A 21650-nucleotide genomic window follows, 5' to 3' on the forward strand; every position below is an offset into this window, starting at 1 on the left:
GCAAATCTCTGCTTCATGGATCTTATGTACTAGTATGAGGAGGGAGAGAGTACAGATAAAAACAATATAAATAAGTAAAATATGTGGATTCTTACATGATAACAGTGAGGTGGCTATACAGAACGCAGAGAAGAGACAGGAAGTGTGGGAGGATACCATGCAGTCTTCACTTGGAGGCAGAGAAGGCGTGGCTGAGGACGACTGTAATCCATGGAGATCCAGGGGCAGAGCTCGCCTGGATGAGGTGCAGCGAGTGCAAGGGCCCGCAGAGGGACTGTCTGTGGTCAAAGAGCATCAGGGAGGCCAGCGCAGCAGAATGGAGTCCGCACAGGGCAGAGCTGAAGGGCACAAGGCTGGAGGGGAAGGAGGTGGGGCAGGCTGGGCCCTACCCATCCTCTCGGGGCCTCGCAGGGCCTCGCAGGCCACTGTAATGGACTTGCCCTTCGCTTTGATATGATGTGAGAATGACTGATGTCCTGAGTGAAGGGATCCTTGAGGCAGGAGCCACGTCTTATAAATGATAAACCAATATTGGAGCAGAGTTTGAAGTTGACAAAGCATCCCCACAACCTTCACAGGAGCCCTGTGTGGGCAGGATTGCCCCACCCATGTCACTCCTTTGTGAGAAACAAAGTCTCAATGTATATTGAAGAGGGAGCTCACATATCATATAAAGGATAAATGTAATACATGTAAGTTTAAGTAGAAGAGATCCTGAACACAATCCTTTCAGTAGTTAAACATTTAGCGTGAAAAGATAGCACACACAGAAGGCCAGAAGTGGGGATAATAGTCCAGTCTCAAAATAGAGTGGTCTGGGTTCAAATCCTGGCCCCTCCAGTCACTGGAAGTAACTTTTCTGGGCTCCAGTTTCCTGATCTGCAGCATGGGTGTGTCAGGGTACCTTCAGAGGCTGTGTGAGCATCAAGAAAAATGTATTGTAAGACCCAGTGTCTAACCTGTAATAAGTGCTCGCAAGATGTTCTCTCTCATCTTCCAGAACTCACTGATTTTCAAAGATTTTTTTCTATTTGTAAAATGCGTGAAGAATTCAACGTAGAGAAGTATTTGAAAACAAACAAAATCTTTCCCTTCCTGTGGGGCACATTTTGCAGAATATCTGGGCTGCTAACACATTTCTCTTGGTCCCGTAATAGATTTCCTGGACTCCATTATCAAATAGCTGCTGTATCTGTCAATGCTAACTTTCAAAAAGGAGCCTGATCCTTCAGTCTTTTAAGGAAGAATGAGTATTGCATGGTAACTGAATATTTATAACACGTTCTCCTCTTTTTAAAGCAGTTGTTGTTTTACCATCTCAACATCAAACCACTGGGCCCAGAGAAACCTCGGATGTTGGAGAATATCAAATATGGTCTCTTTTTGCTTTCTGCTGGTAGATCTGACACACCTTTGAACCTTCAAAGGCCGCAGTAATCAATGATGTGAGGAGATGAACAACATTGCGTGCATCATTGCGAAGACGAATTTATTAATGTAAACGGCATAGCGTGGAATAGCAGTCAGGGCTGAATTAAAATGTGAGACTCTGTAACCCAACAAAACCCACAGAACAAAGGGAGGAGAGAGACATGGAACAGGCTGATGAAAGACACTTTGCTGATTCGGGACTTCACTGAAGAGTGCTAGATAAAAGGGAGATTATTGCTTAAGTAGGCTAATGTAACCCTGGCATCTTAATTAAAATGTCTTTAACAAAAGAGGGAGAGGACTAGTACTGAAAGTTTGGGGGAGGCCTCAATGAAAGAAAATAAATTGACAGAGGGGAAGAGAAGAGGATGATGTAGGTTAAATTTTGAGAAGAACTTTCTAAGCAAAATGATCTCAAATTTCAGCCATAAAGGATATTTAAAATTTGGTTGGACCACAGAGACAATTGTCACTGTGGCCAGGGCAGGAAAGAGCTTTCTAATTTTAGAGTTTGCTGCCATAACATCAAGAAGTTAAGGACCAAAAACAAAGAAAATAGATAAAACCAGGAGGAACCAGCGTCTCCCAAATCAACCAAACCCAGAGAGTGAGCCCTGGATTTAGACATGTACCTTTCCCACTTCTTAAGGACAGCCTTCAGTGTCCTTCCTCCTTGCTGTCTCTGAGAAGGAACGTGCTGTTCCTAAGAGGAGGGTTGATTTCACCCCTGCTGTCGGGAAGCTTGCTTTGGGGCCGTCTTTCTGAAACTATTAGGTGTTGTTCCAGGGGCTCCAAAGAGCTGCAGTACCATAGTCCTTTATGTCTCAGTGCAGAAGAGAATTTAGTGAGAGGCAGCGTGATAGATAAGAAGTGATTTAATAGGATGCTTACGAGGCTCACAAGTGGGCGGGTAAGAAGTACTGTGCCCCGGGAACTTACTGGGCTGCAGTTCTATAATCAACAACGAAGTGGAGAGGGGGAGGACTGCTTTGTCTTTCTTGAGTAAAGGTCGCGTGTCCCTCATCAGCTCCTCCTCCAGGTCGGGCAGGAGCGTTTTCTTGCCCCTACATGGTCAGGCTGGGTCCCCAGATTACCGCTTTTTATGTGCAGAGAGCATGTCCTGGGATCATTCACTTACTGAGCTCACTGGAGAGGATGTGGAGCTCATGCCACCATTGTTTCATTGTTTGGGAACATGTCCTGTGCTTCTGTTGCCTGCTTTTGTTGCTAAGCAAGCCTGCTTTCTTGAGTAATCATTAACTTACAGAGGTCTCTCATATTTTTTTCTACTTATAATCCCCTAGTGGGATTAACTATTTAATCACCTACTTTTCCCCTTTATTCTGTCCCTGTCTTTTTTTTTTTTTTTGGATCACTGTAAAATTTTGCCTAAGAAGCTGTTTTAAAAAAGCAAAGAAGCACTTAGTTTTATACCTGATAAAGCCATACAGCGTCCTCCTCTGTGTCCATCCTAGAACAACCCAGTGATATCTGTCATCATCCAGTCTCTCCTTGAGCTAGGCACCTGCGAAGTCAAGCCTCATTGCAGGGTGGCTGTGCCAGCCGCAGCCAGCGCTGCCTTCTGCCAGCTAATGAGGCAATTCAGCTGTCGGGGCAGGGCTTGGGGGGGGGGGTGGCGCAGTGTGGGTGGCAGGGAGAGCAAATGTCCCTTTCAATCTAATAGTTAAATACATCAGGTGTTAAGTTAAAATGCAAGAGATTTTTCTGAGGTTGCCTTAAGGAGTGGAAAACCCAAAATCTCCTTTGGAAAAAGAAGAAAAAAGATGGGCTTGCCATCTGCTATTTGATGGCACTCATTACACAAACAGATAGTTATTAAATAACCTTTATTAAAGCTTAAAAATTGAAGCATGCATTTGTGTTCAAGTGTGACCTGGCCGAAGAAAGCCAGAGAAGCAATCCGGAAACCACTGTGGGCCCTGAAGTGGAGAGTGGCACACGGAGCATTTAATAGGCGTCTGTTATGGGGGGTGTGTGTGTGTGTGTGTATGTGTGTGTGTGTTCTCCCACAGGTAGACAAGACTAGAGGTGAGTGAAGGAAGAATAGCCAGGTTAGAGGAACACAGGACAGAGAAAGGTGTCAAGTCACGAGAGAGGGTGGCACGTTTGGGCAAAAGCAGTGTGGTTGGAGCTATAGGAGTTGCAGCCAAAGAGGAGTGTTGGAACCTTGTGGGGATGCCCAACCTCGGCAGGATCAAATCTGTTTCCAGTGGTGACTAGGGGTTGGCAACAAGTCAGAGGTCCTTTAAAGTGTTCATAAATTTTGACCTAGTACTCCCAATTTTGCTAGTACATTCAAAGGAATCCTTTTTAGAGAAAAACAAACAGGTAAGCAAAGGAAACTTTATATACAGTGATATTTTATTTGCATTTTAATAACAGAGTTGGAAGAACCTAAATGTATGGGCGTATCAGTCGCCAGGGGGATGGTTAAATACGGGTTGATGCATTCCCATGGTGTACTGTGCAGCCACCAAATGATGTTTATAGAATTTGCAACATGGGAGGGAAGAAAGCTTGCTACTTATCATTCAGTTCAAAAAGCAAGATATAAAATTGTCCAGACCAATTTCAACTTGAGCAAAAAGTATATTAAAATTAGGAAGGAAGTATTCATTTACTCACAAGCCTATATCAGACAAACAGAAATACTGTTCTGCATAGTATATATTCAGAATAGTATTTCCGTTTGTCTGATACAGGCTTATGAGTAAATGAATTGGGTTTTTTTTTCTGATTATAAATACAAAAGCTTCATTGTAGAAACTTTGGAATATATACATATATATTAAAAATATTAGTTGTTCTCAGGTTCTTACCTCAGTGTCTGCCTCCAGGGAGCCCAGACTGAGTGCTGAGGTCCTGGTTGCTGTGAATCTACTATCCGGTGGGCTTCTGTATAACAGGGAAGAAGCTGCAGGTGGGCTACAGTAGAGCACGTGAAAAGTGATGATCAAGGTTCAGGGAAGGCGGTTCCTGGGAAGGAAGGGATAGTGTCCAGGGAAAATCCCCCTGGTGGAATCTGTAGGACTCAGCCACCACTCGAGAGTGCAGTATGATGGAAACAAGTAAACCACCCATAGGACTAAGCCTCTAGCCCTTCAACGGCTGAGAAGAAGGAGACGGGAAACCTTGTGGGTTTGGGCAGGAGTGGGTGGAAGGCCAGGACTCAATTTGGCTTAAGACACGTTGAGTCTGAGGTACCCGCAGCGTAGTCACATAGCATCAGCTGTGAAACTTCCACCCGAAAAGCACACGACAAACACCCGACACGTATGCGCTGAATTGAAAGCCCTGTTTTCCCACGTGCGGGTTTTCTATCAGGCACTTTCTCTGAAGGCCAGTCACAGGTTTATGAGCTCATGCTGACCAGAACGCGTGGGATCTGGGCTACGTGCTCGTGCATCCAGAGTACATACTCAGATGCGTACAGCTGTTGAGGCTGGACTACATATGTGTGTTACAAAAACAAGCCCATCTGTAACACTCTGCAAGACGCCTCCAGGTGTTCAGAAGTAGCTCTTTACCATGAATATTTTATCAATGCCAGAGCAGATAGAGGAAAATTGTATCCATTATAATCCCATCACCGTCACACGTGGTTGAATGGACCTCTGACTGAAGAATCTAAATATGTTTAAAACATTTTTCACCTCCAGCGAAACCAGCAAGTCCTGATTTGTGTTGTTTCTGCTTCTGCTAGATTCATGAAATATTTCAGAAGCAATTTCATCTTGGAAGCATGATTTGGCAAATTTTCATCCCAAGCATTTTCTTTTGTTTCTTATAATTATTATATTTTTAACTAGTGGTTCTATCATGGGGAAATTGATGTTTTAGAGTAAGTGATAGAATATGTCTGTTGGAGGAGTTGTTTTACTTGTGTTTTATTTCTAAATTCAACTTTTCAAAGAAAAATAACAACTAGCAGAAAGGAAAGTTTATTTTTAAAAATGTGTTCTGTTGGGGTGACCCCTCAGCTCTGACAGAGCAAGGTCAAGGGCAAGATCAGATCCAAGAATTTTACTTAAAACCACTCAGGGTCTTCTCCTGGCCCTCAGGATTCAGAGAAGTCCTATGTGTGTGGAAGAGGTCTGGCCTCTCCTCTCCTTCCAGCCTTTTCTTAAGCCGCACTCTCCCTGCCCCCACCCTTCTGGTCCCTGGCCACGTTCCGCCTCTGTGCCCTTTCGTCTGCTGTCCTCCTGGCCTGGAACTCTCTCTCTTCCTTGTTTCCCTGGAAGTTCGAACCCCACTTGGCCTTCAGGTCTCAGCTCAACTCATTTCTTCCAGAAAGCGATAGTCTTATACTGGGTGGTCCGAAGGGTGAATATTCTAAAAAGATCCCATAGATTCACTTAATGCACAAAACACTGAACCCCCTAGGATGAAAGAATCCAAACAGTGTGGCCATTGTCTTGCTGTAGAAACTGTGTCTCTCTGGTGGAGGAGGTCAGTGTCCAATCATAGACATCGTATGCACATACTTATCCGACATGACTGTGCAGCAAATACCCTGAACCAGGCCCTACGCCGAGCCCCTTCCCCAGATTAGCCTAATTCTTACATTAGCCCTATATTAATTTAATAATTCTTTTATTTAATAAATACTTTAACAATACTTTTTGGACTCCTCCTATAATGCCCGGCCTTGTGCTGGGAACCAGGTGACACAGCAGCAAATGAGAAAGCAGTGTTGCCTGACCTCATGGAGCTGCTGGTCTGCGCAGAAGCAGACAGTGAGAAACCCTGCATGGATTTGTAATCGATCGGAACGCTGAAAGGTGTGCTCTGAATATAGAGGGCAGGCCGCCAGGAACCCCTGCAGCGGGAGAGACTGAAGAAGGCTAGAAGGGGTGCTCGAGCTGCGAGTAGGTGGCTGGATGAGAGGGAAGGGCCATCCAGGCAGGGGACAGGAGAGATGATGAGGGACAGCTCTAGGGAAAAGCCCTGAAGTAGGTGTTTGCACCCGAGGATGCTGAGGCAGCTCGCGTGGCAGAAGCAGAGCCAGGAGGACACCGAGGGCACCTACAGCTAGAGGCATCATTGGGAGCCAACCCTGCGGGCCCTCCCATCTCCATAACATTGGTGCCTTCATCCTATCACAAAGGGAAGCAAACAGTTGCATCAATGAGACGAAAGAATGTTCTGAAAGATCTATTGGCTGCTGGACAGAGAACTTCTGGAGTCACCGGTCTAATTGCAAACTCCTTTGGTAAAACCTTCTTTTTCTCTATTGATTGTTTTCACCAAAGCCATTTCTTTTTTACCCTAAGAATAGTTAACAAAAATGACTGTCACGTGCATTCCCCTCCTGAGCAGGGGTTGAACTTATTTTTTATTTTGTTTTCCCCTGTCCTTTTATAAATTATTTTATTTTTAATTAATTTATTTATTTTAATTGGAGGCTAATTACTTTACACTATTGTAGTGGTTTTTGCCATACATTGACATGAATCAGCCATGGGTGTACATGTGTCCCCCATCCTGAACCCCCCTCACACCGCCCTCCCCATTCCATCCCTCAGGGTCATCCCAGTGCACCAGCCCTGAGCACTCTGTCTCATGCATAGAACCTGAACTGGCAATCTGTTTCACATATGGTAATGTACATGTCACATGCATTTTTCTTGGAGCTTCCCTGGTGTCTCAGCTGGTAAAGAATCTGCCTGCAATGCAGGAGACCCCAGTTCAGTTCCTGGGTTGGGAAGATCCCCTGGAGAAGGGAACAGCTACCCACTCCAGTACTCTGGCCTGGAGAATTCCATGGACAGAAGAGCATGTTTACTGGGAAATTATTACTTCCTTGGTGCTAATCATTGAGTTGCTCTGCCATGGACCTTCACATTGTGAGGTTTCTCATTTGGGGATCAGTTCAGTTCAGTTCAGTTCAGTCGCTCAGTCGTGCCTGACTCTTTGCAACCCCATGAATCATAGCACTCCAGGCCTCCCTGTCCATCACCAACTCCCAGAGTTCACTCAAACCCATGTCCATCGAATCAGTGATGCCATCCAGCCATCTATCTCATCCTCTGTTGTCCCCTTCTCCTCCTGCCCCCAATCCCTCCCAGCATCAGAATCTTTTCCAATGAGTCAACTCTTTGCATGAGGTGGCCAAAGTACTGGAGTTTCAGCTTCAATATCAGTCCTTCCAATGAACACCCAGGACTGATGTCCTTTAGGATGGACTGGTTGGATCTCCTTGCAGTCCAAGGGACTCTCAAGAGTCTTCTCCAATACCACAGTTCAAAAGCATCAATTCTTCAGCACTCAGCTTTCTTCACAGTCCAACTCTCACATCCATACATGACTACTGGAAAAACCATAGCCTTGACTAGATGGACCTTTGTTGGCAAAGTAATGTCTCTGCTTTTGAATATGCTATCTAGGTTGGTCATAACTTTCTTTCCAAGGAGTAAGCATCTTTTAATTTCATGGCTGCAATCACCCTCTGCAGTGATTTGGGAGCCCCAAAAAATAAAATCTGACACTTTCCACTGTTTCCCCCTCTATTTCCCATGAAGTGATGGGACCGGATGCCATGATCTTCATTTTCTGAATGTTGAGCTTTAAGCCAACCTTTTCACTCTCCACCTTCACTTTCATCAAGAGGCTTTTGATGGCACTTTCTGCCATAAGGGTGGTGTCATCTGCATATCTGAGGTTATTGATATTTCTCCCGGCAATCTTGATTCCAGCTTGTGCTTCTTCCAGCCCCGTGTTTCTCATGATGTGCTCTCCATAGAAGTCCCCGATAGTGACACTGCTGGAGAAACTGCTTCTGATGTCACTGGTAGTCACTTCTAGAGAAGCAGGTCGGCACCCATTTCTCCCAGCTGCACACCAGCCGGCCTTGGCAAGCAGGGATGGTGGCATCGTTTACAGCAGCAGGTGGGCTTCACCGCACCCTCGGAGCCCACCAGCCATCACCTCCCCATCCCAGCTCAGCTTTAAAATTAGCTCCAGAGCACACACTTCCAAACTAATGGACAGTTTCTACGTCACCACATTTTATTGCCAGCATAACTCTGTCCTGTAAACCTGCAACAGATGACTCAGCTCAGCTGATATTTGGCCTCCAGAATATCGGGGAAAGAGCTGGAAACAACACAAACTTAGTGTGTTAGCCCTCCAGCCTCCTAAATTTCCTGCTGAAAGTTTGGTATTTATGGTCTGTCCTTCCTTTAAGTAGGCAGGCTTCAGCGCCAGGAGGTAATAAAGCAGACTTTAAATTTCACCCCAGGTACAGAAAGCTGGCTGAACCCTGCGTTTGACTGCATATGAAATGCGAACCCTCCTCTTTTCAGCACAATGAGATCAGCCACCAGAATGGAATAAATTGGAGATTGATTTCTGCTGCCCCATTCATTTGCAGAAATTTGCAGACAATTAAACTGTCCCCCTGCAGACAGGTAGAGCGTGCTCCTTTTAGCCTGATGCTGATGAGATTTGCTGCCCATCCTCTGCGAAGGTTAGGATTGTGATTCTCCAGGTCTGACTGAGTAAGGAACTCTCTCCAGGCATAGCCTGGACCGGGCAGGCTCTGGGGTCACAGAGGCCTGAGTTCCCATCTCTCACTCAAGCCCTCAGAGACTTTAGAGTCTCTTGTGTCTTTGGATGTCAGGAAAATAGGCATGGTGCTTCTACTTACAAGTTGTTGAATGGATTGAATGAAGTAATGTCACAGTGTGCCAAGGACAGTGCTGGCACATGGCAGCTACTCACTCAGTGGTAGTGTTTCCTTTGGCAGACTCACTGAGTCTGCCCAGATGCCAAGCATATCTTAGGATTAGAAAGGTAAGAAAGAAACAGGCTATGACCTTCAGACTTGTGTCCAGAACCCAAGCATCAAACTCTTCAAAAGAATCGTTCTCAGGACCCTTCAACTGTTATAGCCACGTGTTCCGGGAAACAAACTCACTCAGAAGGACAATGCAGATAGTGAAATGCAGTTTATTACACCGGCAGGCCAAGGCAGAGCCTCCTCTTAGCCAAGGACCCTGATCAGCATTTGTGAAAATCTTTTATACCCCATGTGTACGTATCCGAACCCATCACCCCAATTTCCTTGAGAGTTACATAAACCAAAGGAAGGGTAAATACAATCACAATAACCCTATTATTCAAGTGTTATCAAGTGTTAGATGTTCAAACAGTTAATAATCAATAAGCCTGCGGTTACACTCCGATAGATACAGAAAGAATTCATGACCTGTCCGGAGGCAGGGGTGATTAGAGTATGTTTTCTCTCAGGCGATGAGTAGCCTGGATGTGATCTTCAAGATCCCCCTGTCCAGACGGGGCCCTGTCCTTCTATCGTAGTTTCCATAGGCACTAAGCACAGAGTCCAGAGTCCGTTGGAGAGTCAGCCGAGCATGATCAGCATGGACAGGCCAAAGGAGGAGGTCCAGGCGCTATGCATTCCTTCTTCATTCCCCCCTCTTGATGCTCTTGGTTTCCATAATGAGCATCATTCATTGATATATATTTCACCTTAGTCCTCCAGCCACCCACATGAGAGAACGCTATCAACCTCTGGGTTACAAAATTCACAAGGCGTTGTAAGAGCCAGGGCCCACAAAGCAGTATGATTAAGATGACCATAACAACAGTTACAATAGTTTCCCACCAGTCTCCGTTTACCCAGGACAGGACCGAAGTCCAAAAGGGACTATTTTCATTAGACATGGCTTTCACTTGATTTCGCATATCCTCCAAGGCAGTAGATACATTTCCAGACAGGCCAGGGATATATACACAACATTCGGCTTTAACTGTGTGCAAGTCCCCTTCGGGCTGCTGTGAGTATGTCTAATGCCATCCTATTTTGAATTACTGCCCTCCCCATCTGAATTTGTTCTTCGTTCAAACTTGAATGGCTTTGGTACTGTCTAAGAGGGCCTGTTTAGTGAAATTAGTTAAGGCCTCTGCCTTAACCATGATATCCGTTGTTCCTATAGAGGGTACAAACAAGGCAGCGAGATAGTCATACCATTGGAACACGGATCGTGTCCATCTCGCATGCAGATAGGGCAGGTTTACTGCAGGTTGGTGCAGGCTAGGCTTAATACTGCCATGGACGAAAGCAAATCCTAGTGTGCAGCGCCCTACCCAGCCAACTGGGAACCACGGCCATAAGTTAAGCCCACAGAGCCACTGGGTCCCGTTGGGGGCTACCCAGCGGATTCCAGGATTATATTTCCAGTTGGAATTGGGCCACTGAACAGGTTGATTAGGGTGATAAGTAACATCCAAGACTTATTTACATTGTTCAGGGGACAAATAACCCACATATTTTAATTCTTTTGGGTCTAGGGGGCGGTCTCCAAATCGAAATTTGTGTTCTTTTTGTTCCCAGCAAATAGTAGCGGGAACAATTAACTGTCCTTTCTCAGGAGTCATCCAGAAATATTTATCCCATACCTGATAGTATTGCTCAAGGTACCGGGAGGCCTGGCACCCTTTTGTAAGGGAGTGCTTCTCCTTTTTATTTTTCATATATGAGGTATAAGCCCTTGTTACCTCCATAAGACTAGTGTTCATGTTAAATGTAACCCTATGTCCCAGGCCCATTGATGGCTTTTTCTTGCACCAGGAGAGCAAAGAAAGGTTATGACTGGTGAGAGAAAGGAAAGTTTCTTTCTGTTGTTCCAAGAAGGAACACAGTGGTATAAAGTCTCCATAACGAAGTGGTGACACCCACCAGGGGAGTCCGTCCACTACTGACACGGGCGTAGCCACCCACACCCAACAACTGGAGGAGCTGTGGAAGTCCGCGTAAGAATGTGCCCCTGAGATGGAGACGTTGGCCCGTGCAGGAACAGCGGTCAGGTTCAGAATTGCATCGGTGAGGCCGAGGAGCAGGAGTCGTTTACCCAGCTCCATCCTGTAGAGGGCTCGTCCGGGACCTCGTTTTCTTCATCCTCTTCAGAATGATCTTGTTTTCCCATGGGTCGGTGGGGTCCTTCTGGGTGGTCCACTCGGCGTCTTCTGGGTCAGTGTGGTATGCCTTCTTCGCTCTGGTGTGATGGATCCAAGGGGCGATACCTGCAACTTAACCTGTGGTAGGGGTGGTTAAAACAACAGAATATGGACCTTTCCATCGGGGGGCTGGTGGGTCATGTTTCCAGTCTTTCACCCATACCCGGTCCCCTGGTATAAACTCATGCATTTGCTCCCCCAAGGGGAATGGTATTCTTTCTTGCACAAACTTAGTTACTTGATTAATTACCTTACCTAGTTGTTCCATCTGCTGTGATATCCCGTCTCCTCTTACCTGAAGTATATCAGTTGTTACCTGTCTTATTACGGGAGAAGGCCTCCCATATACAATTTTGTAGGGAGAGTAGCCGTGGGACCATGGGGTCATCCTGAGTTTGAGCAAGGCCGTGGGAAGCACATCTACCTGGGAGCAGTCAGTTTCTATAATCCGTTTAGAAAGTGTCTCCTTTAGCATCCGGTGAGTTCATTCCACCATTCCGGAGCTCTGAGGCCAGTAGGCAGTGTGCAGCTTCCCTTTGTATTCACGGCTTTACTTGTTATGAAGACTGGGCCGTTATCTGATCCTGTGCTGGTGGGGAATCCAAATCGAGGAACTATTTCCCTAAGCAGGCTCTGAGCCACTTCTGATGCTCTTTCAGTTTGGGTGGGGAAGGCCTCCACCCATCCCGAGAAAGTACATACCAAGACCAACAGAAAACGAAGATGGCGTTATGGTTTCATCTCAGTGAGGTCCACTTCCAGATGTTCAAAAGGAAGGGCACCTTTTAACTGGATGCCTGGGGGTTTGGGTCTGCACCGTGGAGCGGCGTTAATCTGAGAGCAGGCATTGCAATTTTGGGATTCCGTTGCCCACTCCAGTATTCTTGCCTGGAAAATCCCATGGATGGAGGAGCCAAGTAGGCTACAGTCCATGCGGTCGCAGAGTCAGACACGATTGAGCTACTTCACTTTCACTTTCTATACAGAGAGGAGAGGCGAGGAGCCAGAAAATACCTTCGGATCAGTTCCTCCAATTTGTCATGTCCTAAGTGAGTCGTATGATGAGCTTGGCTCACCAGAACGGGGGCCAGCTCTTCGGGCACTAGTAGCTTACCGCCTGGAAGCTCCCACCATCCTTTGTCTGTTTCGGAGGCTCCCTCTGCTCCAGCTAGTTGGGTTTGAGCCTCAGTGTATGTCGGGGAGTCTAGGGCCAGCTCGAGTAGCTCAACTAGGACAAATGTTCTCATGGGGATTTCCCCGGATTCCTTTCTGACTTCGGCTGCCCGTCTGGTGGTCTCGTTAGCCAGCCTATTTCCTCGAGCCTGGGGGGTGTCTTCCTTCTGGTGCCCACGGCAGTGCATGACTGCTACCTCTGTGGGGCTCCAGACAGAGTCTAGCAGAGTCAGGATCTCCTCCTTATTCTTAATGCCCTTTCCACTGGCCATTAGAAGGCCTCCCTCCTGGTGTAGCGCCCCATGTACGTGGAGTATAGCAAAAGCACACGGGGAGTCGGTGTAGACGTTCACGCTCTTACCCTTTGACAATTGCAGCGCCCGGACTAAGGCCCATAACTCTGCTCGCTGGGCTGACCAGTGCTGTGGTAAGGAACCGGCCTCGACAACAGTCCTCTCTGTGGCTACAGCCTAGCCTGACAGTCGCTGTCCTAGCATTACCAGGCTGGTGCCATCAGTATACAGAGTCCAGTCAGGATTTGAAATTGGCCTGTCTCGGAGGTCTGGACAGCTAGCATAGACCTCCTCTAAGACTTCTTTGCGGTTGTGGGTAGGTCCACTTTCTCCCGTTGGGAGAAGCGTTGCTAAGTTTAAACAAACCCCAGCAAGGCTCGATACGGAGGTTGGGGTTTTCACATAGCAGTCCCTGGTATTGAATAATCCAGGAATTTGACAACCACTTGTGGGGGTCTCCTCGAAGGAGGGTGTTGACTGCATGTGGAACTTTTACGATCAGGTCCTGGCCGAAAGTCAGCTTTGTGGCTTCACGTAACAGTAAGGCAAACGCAGCCACTGCCCTCAGACAGCTAGGCCACCCGGTGGCAACATTGTCAAGTCACTTTGAAAGGTAAGCTATCGGCCTGTCCCATGTTCCCAAAGTTTGAGTCAAAACCCCCATGGCTGTTTTATCTTTCTCAGTCACATATAAGGTGAATGGTTTGGTGAGGTCTGGCAATCCCAAGGCGGGGGCGGAGGTGATTGCTAGTCTTAGCTCCTCAAAGGCTTTCTGCTGTTTCTCAGTCCAACTTACTGGATTTTCTTCAGGCCCTGCCAGGAGCTCAAATAGGGACTGGGCTATTTGAGAATACCTTGGAATCCAAATCCTGCAGAATCCAGTGGTCCCTAGGAACTCCCTGACTTGCTGCCGAGTCTTAGGCATAGGGAGCCTCAGAATTACTTCTTTTCTAGATTGGTCTAGCAACCTTGTGCCTTCCCTTAGGACAAACCCCAAATACCTTATCTCCTCTTTGCAGATTTGTGCCTTTTTCCTCGACACTCGGTATCCCACTTCTGCCAGCAATTGGAGGAGCGCTGGGGTCCCTTCCCAGCATTCCTCCCAGGTCGTCCACATATTGCAGGAGCCAACATCCATACCTTTCAGGCTGGAAAGGTTCCAGGTCCGAGGCCAAGGCTTCTCCAAAGATGGTGCGTTCTTGAACCCTTGTGGGAGGTGGGTCCAAGTGAGCTACTGCTTATTGCCTCTGATTCGGTCCTCTCATTCAAAGGCAAAGATGGGTTGTGACGCAGGTGCTGGGCAAATACAGAAAAAGGCATCTTTGAGGTCCAAGCAAGTATAGATCCTTGTCTTAGGTGGGAGGAGGCTAAGTAAGGTATAGGAGTTTGGGACAGTCGGGTGCAGAGTTACAGTGGCCTGATTAACCAAGCTGAGATCCTGTCTGGGCCTATAGCCTTGTCCTCCTTCCTTCTTTACCGGTAAGATTGGTGTGTTCCAGGCTGACTGACATTCCACCAGGATGCCTGCCTGTTTTAGCCTGCTGATGGGAGACAGAATCCCGGTTCAGGCTTCTGTGGGTATTGGGTGTTGATGCTTTCTCACCGGGGGGAGAGAAAGCCCCTATTATTACAGGGGCTTGGTGTCTAGCTAGCCCAGAGGGCTTATCTTCGGCCCAGACCTCAGGGAACAGCTGAGTTAGCCTTCTCTCCAACTCTGTTGCCTGGTCTTGTTTATCTCCAAGGGGCTCATGTAGCCTCCATTCGTCTTGAGGGGGCACAGAGAGGGAGAGTAAGTAGGTTGTTGTCCCCACCTGAAAAGTGGGCCTTTCTTCAGGAGAGAAAGTCACTTGTGCTCCCAGTTTGGAGAGTAAGTCTCTCCCCAGCAGGGGTACTGGGCACTCAGGGATATAGAGAAACTCATGAGTCCCTTGGTGACCCCCCATTTGACATTTGCTGGGCTGGCAAAATGACTTAACCATTTCTTCTCCCGAAACCCCAGTTACGGCAGCGGTCCTTTTAGACACTGGTGCCACGGGTTTAGTTACCACGGACAATTCTGCCCCAGTGTCCACCATAAAGTCAGTGTCTTGGTCCCCAGTTTTTAAAGTTACCATGGGCTCTCGGGGACCTGATGTCTTTGAGCCCTGGCATCCCTATTCAGTCTCTATGTTAGTGAGTTTTGCAACCAGGAGGGGTTTATTCTCCCTTCTTCCTTCTGGGCACTCATTCTTCCAATGAGTGAACCCACAGCATCGGGTGCATTCATGTGGCTGTAATGGAGCCCGTGGCTTCCATTGGGACTGGTTGGAGGGCTGTCCTGACCTTGAAGCTGGGGAGGTTTCTTTGCTTTAGCGGTGGAAAAGTCTTCAGAAGCCTTTCCAAGCGCAGCAGCCAACATTGCAAACCTCTCGCCTGTTCTCCTCTGCTCGTCTTTATAGCTTTTCTCGTATTTCTTTTCTATTTCCGTGTCCCTGTTCCGGAACACCTTACCTGCTATTTCAGTCAGCTGAGAACTAGACATGGATAGAACTCCCTCGGTCTTTTGAAGCTTTCATTTTATGTCAGGACATGCTTGCGGGATAAATGCTGAATTGATAACTATCTGGGAGCCCGTAGCTTCAGGATCTATGGGCGTATAGAGTCTGTAGGCCTCACAAAGTCTCTGGTAAAATTCGGAAGGTGACTTGTTTCCCTTCTGAACTATTCCGGCCGGTTTTGACATCCATTGGCCTCTGGGCTCCCCTTTTAAGTCTTTGTGTATTCGCCGTCTGGTATCTGTCTAACTGGATTTTTCCTTCTTCTGTATTATAGTCCCAGTTAGGTCTGTCAGTAGGGAAGGCTTGCTCTATCCACCTCTCTGGGTTAGCAGTACCCTCAGGAACCATCTCCTGTAACCATTTCCTTGCCTCAGTGTTGATCCTATATCTCTCTTCTGTACTGAAGAGGGATGCTAGTAATTGCATTATATCGTCCCAGGTTGGTCGATGAGTGCGGAAAATAGTCTCCATCAGTCTAGTCATGCCCTGGGGTTCCACCGAGTAAGGGGGTGTGTTTTTGCCAGTTCAGTAAAGCGGTTGATGAAAAGGGCTGATAGTAACAGGTTACAGGAGCTTGGTGATAGTTACCGTCCTCCCGTATCACTGGGGGTTGCTGAGCTGCTTTGAGGGGCATTTGCATGGGTATTCTTTCCTCTGGCTCTTTGGCTGAACGGAGCCTTTGTTTAATTCCAGTGGTTCCTCCCCCTTGTCCGGGAGTACTTACCAGGAGTGGAGGGTAGAGTTTAGGGAACGCAGTGGCAGCATCCGGGCTGGTAGAGTCCGGTGGGCTCATTGTCCCTCCAGCCTCAGCCAGGGGGTGCGGGGGAGGGGGGGGCGGCTCTACAACCTATGGAGCTGTCAGGACCGTTGAAGTGGCCGGGAGGCTTACCGGTCTCAGGCTGGTTCCTCCGGTTGGGCCTCCGGTGGCCGCGGTGTTACAAGCTGGCAGAACCATCATCCAGTACGGCGGTGGTGGAAGCTCATCTCCTTCAGGGTCCTGTAAAATTTCCTCCTCATCCTTGATTACCTTTTGGGCCATCAAGATTTTTCCTTCCCCACCATGAGTGTAAAAACTGGCCCATCTGGGGGGGGGTCTTGGGCTATTCCCAGCCAAGAGTCTATGTACGGGAACTGGGGTGTCTGGGCTTTCCTGTAACTGTAGCATAGACTGCCTTTATGAGATTTAAGTCCATCATTCCCTCTGGTGGCCAGCCAACTCCCATTGAAGGCCATTTGACTTCACAAAGGGTACGGAGCCGGCCGGGCGTCATTTTCCTCCCATAGTCTCCATCGAATCCTTTCTTAAAATTCTTAATCATATTCTCCAATACAGTGTCCTTAGATCCGGTTCCTCCCATTTTCTAACCTCTGGATTCCCACGTCCCACGTCCTTCCCAAGAAGCCGGTCTACCTGTTTCCACTGGCAGGGGAGATGATGGGTCACACAGCAGATGGGTACCTCCTGGGGAAGGACAGAATACGAGCATGGGGAAATCGATATCCTCTTTCTAAAAACCTGTGGTGCCAGCTCGGCACGTTCCCTAAGACAGCGTGGACGCACCTCCTGACTGGCTTTCTTAAACCCTAAGTTCCCTTTCTTTATCCCTGGCACGGCCGTCGACCTGAGTGCCGAGCAGCTATTGTCGCTACCCTAAACCAGTTTCCTATGCGTCTCCCTTCTGGTCCCTCCCAGGGCGGTGATCAGGCCCCCTCTTCCACCCTATCAGGTGGGCTCCTCCCCACCTGAGCACTCAGTTCCTTTGCTGCCGTTCACTACCTGCCAAAGCAAAGAAACCCGGCGTTGAGAGGCTGAACTCTTCCAGAGGGGCGAGGCGCCTTCCCCGCTCTAGGAGATTCAAGCTACAAAGCCTCCGGGTGGCCTCAAATGAGACCTGTCTCCTCAAAGCGAGGAGTTTCCCGGCCAACGCACCAAATGTTATAGCCACGTGTTCCAGGAAACAACCTCACTCAGAAGGACAATGCAGATAGTGGAGTGTGGTTTATTACACCGGCGGGCCCAGGGCAGAGTCTCCTCTTAGCCAAGGGCCCTGACCAGCATTTGTGAAAATCTTTTATACCCCATGTGTACGGATCCGAACCCACCACCCCAGTTCCCTTGAGACGTACATAAAACAAAGGAAGGGTAAATACAATCACAATACCCCATTATTCAAGTGTTATCAAGTGTTAGGTGTTTAAACAGTTACTAATCAACAAGTCTGCGGTTACACTTCGACAGATACAGAAAGAATTTATGACCTGTCCGGAGGCAGGGGTGATTACAGTATGTTTTCTCTCAGGCGATGAGTAGCCTGGATGTGATCTTCAAGATCCCCCTGTCCAGAGGGGGCCCTGTCCTTCTAGCGTAATTTCCATAGGCACTAAGCACAGAGTCCTGAGTCCGTTGGAGAGGTGGCCGAGCATGATCACCATGAACAGGCCTATTCAGACGGGGTCCAGGCCCTATGAATCCCTTCTTCACAACCAGACACGGAATTCAGACCCAAAGCAAGAAACCAGTCAAGGCTCCTCGCTGCCCCTGAAGCACATCTGACCTTCTCTTCAGGGTCAACAGAACTGTCCACCCTCGGGCGGTGCTGCCACCCCAGTCTGCCGGCGCTGCCCCTCCTCCAGCCCTGCTTCAGCCAGAGCGCAGCTTCCAGCTTCTGTAATACTTTGCCCTGTTAAAATAGCTTCTCCTAGCACATAATTTTGCCCCAAATTTACCAGCTAGGAGAGAGAACAAAGCCAGTGGCTTGTGGCTTCTTTACAAAGTTGTTGCTATTTTCCCCTCTCATTTATAAGCTAAATGCTGAGACAGGAACTGGGAGGGTAGAGGGAGGGGCAGGGACACGTGTCTTCTCTGGCCGCTGGCTGCCCCTCCGGTGCTGGCCCCTGAAGGCCCTCTGACAGGTAGCAGGGCAGGTCCAAGCTGCTGTCTGGCCTGGGTTCAGTGTGAAGAAAGCAGGGCCATGTCTCTCAAATGACACCGCTTTCTAGGCACGGCTCACGGAAGACTTTTCAGCCTTCAGCTGGGTGTGTGGGCGGGAGCAGTGATAGCCAACACACGGAGCGCGGTGCCCGCGGTTCAGTGCCAGTCCGTCCCCTTCACATTCGGAGCCCCAGCCCAGTTAGTCTCTGCTCTGGACAGCTCGGCTTGACGGGGTCCTGGGTGGCTTCCCTGGGGACAAGCCTTGTGACTCAGATCTGTGTGCAGAAGCTTCACTGGGGAGGGGTGTCTGCATCCACACAGAGACGAGGACAGCGGGAGGGCAGTGGGAGGAGAGGAACGGAGGAGTGAGGACCGCAGTCACAGGGAGGCTCCGCCAGCCTGGGGCCTGCGGGCCTTCTAGGTGCTTGTGGGCGGGCTCCCGCGGAGGCCAGGGAGTGGGCTGTACATACGACTTACCAAAACGGCGTCCTTTCCTGCCACACGATCTTCACAGCAGCTAGAAATGGAAATGGAGTCCGTGAAAACACACCGTGATTCCCTTTTATGAAATGTCCTGAGAAGCAAATGTATACAGACAGGAAGTAGATTCACGGTTGCCAGCAGCTGGGGTGCAGAACAGGGGAGTGAGCGAGCATACAGGATGAGGCTGATGGAAGTGTTCTAAAATTAGTTTGTGATGATTGCACAACTCAGTAAACTTCCTGATAATTAGTGCATTGCACCCTTATGATGGGTGACTGTAAAGGTATGTAAATTGTACTCAGATAATAGTAATATATTAAACATATTGTGGGGAGGAAGGAGGTAGAGGGGTTCCAGCCAGGGAGAGTTGAACCTGACTCTCCTTTCCCCAAATTAAAGCTCAGATTTGCATTTTAGGAGGAATTTCAAAAGCTATGAAGACAGGATTTGAAAAAGAAAGAAATTCAACAAACATTTCTTTACTTTATCTCTTAAAACCTGTTTCTCACATAGAAGCCAGCATGAAATATGTGTGTGTCTATTTTAATTGTAAGTGGGCTCATGTCATTCTTCAGCTTAAATCCTTCCCACATAAACAAATAAAAACACCTTCCCATGACTCATGTTTCACGCAGAGTTAAAGCCTCTTTCCTCTCAACTGTCTGCATAGCTGGCCATCCAGGATCCAGATTCCCTTTACCGCCTCCTTGGGCTGTCTCCTCTGCTCCCCCAGGCCATGCGGGCTGCCTCCCTGCAGCTCACAAGTGCCAAGGTTCCTGCTGCTGGCATGTGCCCACACGGCATCTTCTTCCTTCATCCTGCAAGGCCACCTTCCCAGTGGCCCCTTCCCCTCTAGAAGGTCAGCTCCACGCCTCTGCTCACTCAGCCGTTTCTGCCTGTCTGTCCTCCTGGACCATGTTTACTGTCTGTCTCCTTCCTCCAGAATGAGAGTGCAGGAGGGCAAGGGACTTCTCTCTCTCCTGCACTGCACTATCCCAGATGCCAAGAGTTACTCCTGCCAGGAAGCAAGGGACCCATAGAGAGTTTTTGAGGAAATGAATGAATATAAATCTACTCTTCCTCTCCTTGTTAATTCCTCAACCTTCCTGCCTTCCTTCTTCCCTTGGCCTCCACCCTCCCCTCTCTTCCCCGGCTCCTCCCGTGTTCATCAGAGTTGTGGGGACCTCCCCTCTATTTCTAAGGTGCTCTTTGGGACTGTGTGATATGATGCCCCCAGATAGCATGAAACTTGCTTTTAATGCACTGCCAGTTTCTCCCGAGATCGAGAAGTAGGGAGGGAAGCAGATGAGACTGTAAACCCCAATGCCCTGTGACGGAGAGACACGGGCCTGGGTCAGCCCACGGGAGACAAAGGATGTTTATGTCAGGGTGGCAATCCTCTGTAATAGAAGGTAGCATCAGTGAGCCTCCCCGAGGACACAGCTCTGCCCATTTGACTTACACAAGGTTGGATGAGGCTGCTCTAGGCCTCCGGCTGTTCCAGGCTCAAAGACCGGACAGATTGTTGGTCACCGACTGCAGGGTTGTAGGGGGGGTCCCATGGGAGGCACATGACTAGTCTCTCACTTTCCTTTGCACGCCCTGTGTGTGTGTGTGTGTGTGTGTGTGTGTGTGTGTGTGTGTGTGTGACGCTGTCTGATGGATTCTGAATGTGTGTGAACATGTGCTCATGTGCGTGTTTGTGTTTGGGGAGAGACAACTTTGATGTCAGTGTGTGTGTGCCTGGTGGTCTGGAAAGCTGGAAGTGGCTGCATGTCTGCAAGCGTCTCTTTAAGGTCTGGCACCAGGCCACTCTCAGCTGACTTACTCACACCTAAAGGGCACAGAGCGCCTCTTTCCATCTCCTCACCTCCACAGTCCAGCATGAATAAGACCATCCTTCACAGTGTGTTGTTCTTTAGAGAGTGCAGACCACCTCCGTGTGCCGTTTCTCATTTCATTCTGGTAACTGAGAACACAAGCCCATTATCCTCGTTTGCAGATGAGAACCCCCTCTTAACCCCTCTGAGGCTGATTTCACTCCTGATCCGCTCACTTCCCTCCTCCCTCGGCTATGCACCTCCCCCTGGGGTCACCTCCATTCTGGGTCTTCATTCACCCAGTGCTGTGGCTGCCTTCCTCAGTCCAGCACCCTTCCTGGTTTCCCCTTGTACTGGCCAACTTCTTCCCATTTCTTTCCATCCATACCAAAATCCTTGCTTCCTCTGACGCTGGACCCTGTTTAACACTGCTAAAAGCTGCTCTTCCTAAAGTCATCAGTTACCTGCTCATCCTCAAATCCAGCAGCCCTCTTACAGTATTCAGCCTGTTGGAGGGGATGCCTGCATTGTGTAACACGGCCGTGCACTCCCTCTTTTTCCAGCTAGCCTTTCAGTGGCCTTTGGTGGCCTTTTAGAGACCCGCTGGAAGATTGAGTCCCTCCCTTTTCCCTCTCCACATGATCTGGAGAGTGTCAGCTTCTCCTTCACATCTAACCACTCTCGTTCGTGAGCGACTGTGACATTTCTGGTCCTCATTCATCCTTCCCTCCTGAATGCAACTACTGATGTTTATACAGCCTCTAGGAATCTATGTTGGTACCCTCAAAGTCAACAAGTCACCAATACCCAGCATCTGTGCCCAGAACTGCCTTTTCCCCCTTTATCCTCTATCTTGTGTTGGCTGACACACACAAAAGAGGCACAACCTAAAAGTGGAGAGGTATGCTTGGTATAGTGGATATTCTTAGGACTTCAAGCCCAGAAGACAGCATCTCGTGTAAAGGCTGAGAAAACTGTTCGG

The 21650-nt window shown here is 48.5% G+C and overlaps 1 protein-coding gene and 1 long non-coding RNA gene across 3 annotated transcripts in view; one reads left to right on the forward strand and one right to left on the reverse strand.

Annotated features, from left to right (window-relative positions):
- The window catches only part of CDH13 (cadherin 13), a 1027771-nt gene that overhangs the window by 438314 nt on the left and 567807 nt on the right, over window positions 1-21650 (forward strand). The window lies entirely within an intron of this gene.
- LOC138419688 (uncharacterized) lies at window positions 9387-18996 on the reverse strand. Of its 2 annotated transcripts, XR_011249020.1 has the most exons (5): window positions 18843-18956; window positions 16845-16895; window positions 16323-16430; window positions 14037-14192; window positions 9387-11508 (listed from the first exon to the last, which is right to left on the reverse strand). It is a non-coding gene; the product is annotated as an uncharacterized lncRNA (long non-coding RNA). The 2 variants fall into 2 exon arrangements; XR_011249019.1 differs by lacking the exons at window positions 14037-14192; window positions 16323-16430; window positions 16845-16895 and having other exon boundaries at window positions 18843-18996.

This window comes from Ovis canadensis, chromosome 14 (genome assembly GCF_042477335.2).
Source record: "Ovis canadensis isolate MfBH-ARS-UI-01 breed Bighorn chromosome 14, ARS-UI_OviCan_v2, whole genome shotgun sequence".
NCBI lineage: Eukaryota > Metazoa > Chordata > Mammalia > Artiodactyla > Bovidae > Ovis > Ovis canadensis.